General features: G+C 47.4%; 1 protein-coding gene across 2 annotated transcripts in view; it reads left to right on the top strand.

Moving 5' to 3' along the window:
- Positions 1-5,125, top strand: part of kcnip3b (Kv channel interacting protein 3b, calsenilin) — a 38,300-nt gene that overhangs the window by 19,761 nt on the left and 13,414 nt on the right. The gene's annotated exons all lie outside the window — the stretch shown is intronic.

The raw sequence follows: 5,125 nt of genomic DNA, 5'->3' as shown, positions 1-5,125 counted from the left end.
AAACTATCGACCACAATTAAACACTATCGACCACATTTAAACATGTAAACCCTATCGACCACATTTAAACACTTAGAGATAAGTGAGATAGAGAAGGAGTGAGAGAACATAGAATGCAATGGGGAGTACAAGATATATAGAGGGCGGTTTAGGGAGGGAGGGAGAGATGGGAGTACAGAGAGGCTGATAGCTGACAGGATGTGAGGGCTACTAAGGGTTTGAGCGAAAACTAAGATTGATGGTCAGGGATACAAGGAGGTAGAAGTTATTTGGAAGAAGGAAAAGGGGGCGGAGTATCTGATGTAGGAGAATGCTGAGTGATCAGATTGGCCTATAAACTGACCTGCTATGAAGGAAAGTTGAGATCACACAAACCACATGCTATAGTACAAGCAATGCGCAAAAATAATATACTGTACAAAAACTCTCCACTCTCAGAGAAAATATCACATATAAAAGTGTATGCACTCTCTTTATATGTCCAATACTCTGGATGTTTTAATTATCGAAGAACCTTAGAATGACCATACAAGGAACAAATACAAGAATGAACATCCCATATATTGGGAAAAACGTTTTTCCGAGGAGTAGGTCTTTGAGAGGATCAGCAGAGCAGAGAGGGACAGCTTGTCTGAACCAATCCGCTGTGAATCACCCTGAGTCACTTCATCACCGGACTGACCCCTGTGACCGGTACTCTTGGGAGGGCAGGAGAAGGGTAACTATTCTCATCTCGGTGGCGTCGGGTACTATACTGTCCCGGTGACCATGGGACTTGTGGCTGGCCCTAGAGCGGACACCGGAGCAGGGTCTCCGCACTCTCCGGGTGGGTGGGGTGGGTGGGTGGGTGGTGTGGTGGTTCACAGGGACTCTCCAGAACCTATTGGAGGGACACATGACCGGTCAGAGGTCGGCGCCATAGGAGGGGGCGTCTCGTTCCTCGCCACACCAAGAGCAGGGAGGGGGTTGTACCGGTTGGACCTCGCCTCCTCATGTAGAACTGGTCCACCGGGCAGAGGAAGAGCAGTGTTGTGCCAACGTACCTTCTCACAGGAACTAGAACCTTCAACCTTCAACGGGTCCAACTGGAACGGGGGTGTATTCATTCTATGTATTTTTTATCGTCAAGCCAAAACGGACCTCTCGTCATTGGACTGAATTATTTTCCTCCTCCTCTCTTCATAAAATACAACTTTTTTTAATATAAATGTGATAGGCTGTGAACGTGCTGCCGCGTCTTGTTGTGTCCTCTCTGCCGCTGGTTGCCTGGTAACGGGGGAGGGGAGAAGATCATGAGGCTCCTCCGATGCCTCTTCGGCTTCATCACTGGGACCCCCGTGCCAGGTACTCTATGACCGGGGTGCACTCCAAGCACCTGGGGTACACTCGCTCTGCCTATTGTTCAGGGGCAGACGGGGAATGAACCTTGTACGTTGTTAAGTACATCTGTTACGCTTACCTCATCTATACTCCTCTTTTGTAATTGTAATACAGATTATAGAGCACTTATATTTTGTAGAATATGTGTTGGCTTTCTATATATATCGTCAAACTGATCAAACTAATAAGTAATGTTGCTTTGTCTAAGCGATGCCTCGGGTCAATATTAGCTTTGTGTTTATAATTAGTCTGTCTTTACTCAACAAACACGGCGCCTTTCCATTGAGCAATTATTATGTGTCAGCCCTATCCCAGATTCTGTTGCTGTGTTTCTGAACACAGTTCTATCATACCCCCACTGGCTGAATCAGTCTCTCTCTCTCTCTCTCACCCTCTCACTCTCTCGCGCTCTTGCTCTCTCTCTCTCTCTCTCTCTCTCTCTCTCTCTCTCTCTCTCTCTCTCTCTCTCTCTCTCTCTCTCTCTCTCTCTCTCTCTCTCTCTCTCTCTCTCTCTCTCTCTCTCTCTCTATCTCCCTCCCATTTTCCTTTATTGTTTCTGTTGAGTAATCCTGTAGATCTGCCGTTGGCCCTGCTCTCCAGACCCGTTCTGTCTGGCCGCCCCTGCTGTTGTTTTCAGCTCAGAATGTCCTGTGTTTAGTGAACCAGCCGAACGGGGAGGAGGTCGCGGGCATGTTCTCGTTAGAGCGCCAATGACCTCATGATGAACGCTCACTCCATGTGAAGACATGACCGATGTGCACAGCACTGACTCTGAGTAATAAGTTGCTGGCCAGGTCAGCACATATAACCTTAACCTGAGAGAGAGAGAGAGAGAGAGAGAGAGAGAGAGAGAGAGAGAGAGAGAGAGAGAGAGAGAGAGACAGAGAGAGAGAGAGAGAGAGAGAGAGAGAGAGAGAGAGAGAGAGAGAGAGAGAGAGAGGGGGAGAGAGAGAGAGAGAGAGAGAGAGAGAGAGAGAGAGAGAGAGAGAGAGAGAGAGAGAGGATTGGACAGGTGGATGGATGGTTATGATTTATGTCGGGAAAGGTTATGCTTGGCTGTAGTTGTAATAGATTGATGATGGTGAGGATGAGAAGAGGGAGAAGGGAGAGAGTGAGGAGGGGGAAATGGGAGAGGATGAGGGGGGGCAGAAGGTAGAGGGAAAATTAAGAGGGGGAGAAGGGAGAGGGTGAAGTGGGGTAGAAGTGAGATAATAAGGGGGGAGACAGGAGAGGGTGAGGAGGGGAAGCACTGAGAGGATAAGGGGGGAGAGAAGGGAGCGGAGGGGGGGGGAGAAGGGAGAGGATGAGGAAGGGGAGAAGGCCAAGGGCGGGACAGGTGAGGATGAGCAGGGGAAGACAGGAGAGGATGAGGAGGGGAGAAGGGAAAGGGTGAGGAGGGGGAGAAGGGAGAGGAGGAGGGGGGGAGAAGGGAGATGATGAGTAGGGTAGAAGGGAGAATGAGAATGAGTTGGGGGAGAAGGGGGAGGAGGGGGAGAATAGGTAGGATGTTGAGTCTGAAGATGCAAGAGAAGTATGCGTGGAGGGAGGCTAAGAAGGGGGTGGAGGAGACGATGGGAGGACAGGGGGGTAATGAAAGAGTGGTTCCAATAACCTTGGTAAAGTCATTCCTCTACACCTCCAGTAGGATGCCCTACAACTCATTGAAAGGGCTTCCGTTCGGCCGTCTAACTGTGTTTGGAAAGGTTATCATCTCCCTGACATCTGCAGCCTCTTGTCTGACCTTGATCCAATCCCAGAGGCATTAAAGACACATCAGTGTCATAAAGGGTGAAATCACTTTGACGGACAGGTTGCAGTTTATATACTAGTTCCCTATTGCTCTTGTGCCTCAGGGAGACTTCAACTCCAGTGGACCGTGGATGATGCATATTTAATGCTGCAGATTTATTGTGACCGGTTTTATCCATTTGTACGTTTTTGCAGTCAACTGCACCCCCGGGAAAAGCTAACTCTGTTGCAGCAGGAAATCCCACCCTGTCTTCCCAGTGACTCAGAATCCTTACATAGGAAACAAAGGCCATTAAGGATCTCATGCGTCCTTTGGGTCTACCTGATTTAATGTAGTGCAGTGCCCCCCATTGGGTGGAAGAGGGATGTAGGTAGTTATTTCTCATATTTATGTGTCTGCGGTTAATAACGGAGATGTCTTATTGAGGTCTGAATATGATCTTCTCTTTCAAGCTTATTAACCAAAAGTTATGAGAATGCAAACACGTTTCCCAGAGGTGTTTAAGTAAATTTATTCAAAGAAACATGCAATAAAACCGGTGCAGGGACAGCAACCACCTACATGCTTACTGTAGTAAGTAAATCACAAGTGTACATACTAGTGAACCTTGATCTACATTGGTATTGAGAAGCACCAAGTCTTACAGCAATCCGTCCAGACAGGAACCACCATAGAAGAGGGTTAGTTACCGACAATGGCTTTGAATTGCTGAGTATTCTCATTATCCTCTTCGGAGCTATACGCCCATATAAATAATGTCAGGAAAGACAATCACATTACATTACATTGCGGAAACTTTTGTCCAAAATATTTGATTGCACAACGAAAACACAAATCAAAAACAGCATTGGCATTATCTGGGATTTTTCTGCTGCTGATGTATTTCCAAAAAGAGACAGAAGAAGGCCATGCTACTGGCTTGCACGGCCTGTGTTTTTTTTATAGCTGGGAACATGCAGGCAGCTTCGGTTCCACACGGGCATCATAAAACCGATAGATCCATCAGCAGACACTTATTTAAAGCTTGTCACAGCAAAGGGATGACAGATGTTTCTCCTTTCCTTGATGATGTTTTGTTTATCTCAGCCAAAGGAATCTCAGCATGGTCGATATACAGGGACTTATAGTGTCTCTGCTGATGGTGCAGTGACATGTTTAGGTAGAAAACTGACCCAATCAATTTTATGAGATGCATCTACTGTGTTAGTTCAAGTTTCAATGTGGAGAGTAGTTGGCTGAGAGGAGTATGAGGTGGGATTGGGAGATGAAGGAAGATATGACGGCTGTTTCATGTTAAAGGTTGTGTCTTGATCTTTATTTTATTGTTTCATCTCTCTCACACACATAGGCCTACACACACACACACACACACACACACACACACACACACACACACACACACACACACACACACACACACACACACACACACACACACACACACACACACACACACACACACACACTCACAGACACACAGCCTGTAGCCCACCGTGGATGCCCCAAACAGACTTTTAAATGTGGTCTTTGACACCCACATGCCCACACGCACACACCAACACCACACACAGATTGAAGGTCTCTGGTCACCTTTTCATATCAGTGTCAGTTAGCCATCTCGATTGGAGAGAGAAACGTTTAGAATTGACGCAGCTATAATTTCCCTGTATTCCCCTCCGATAGAGCAAGGATCGCTCAATATCAGTTATCACACTGACTCAAACCTTGAAAAGTAACGTCCCACCTGGCCTTGCTGATTTATTCTGCCTGATTTATCCTTTTAAAGTTCCTTTGTATTCATCTGGTCTACGCTGGAGCGAGACCAGTGGAGTGTCAGACCTTATTTAGTGCTGTTGGCTGCGTTGAATATGGGAGCCGTCATGGCTGCCGTCTCTATGGAGGCGAGGAGACGATTCTCCCGGCCCAGCTGTCTCTCTCCCTGCGGCACCAGCTCAGCCCGGTACCATCGCTCAGGTAGGACCTCGCAGACACCTG

Source organism: Gadus macrocephalus, chromosome 6, assembly GCF_031168955.1.
Source record: "Gadus macrocephalus chromosome 6, ASM3116895v1".
Taxonomy (NCBI): Eukaryota; Metazoa; Chordata; class Actinopteri; order Gadiformes; family Gadidae; genus Gadus; species Gadus macrocephalus.
This window is presented reverse-complemented; position numbering and strand designations above follow the sequence as displayed.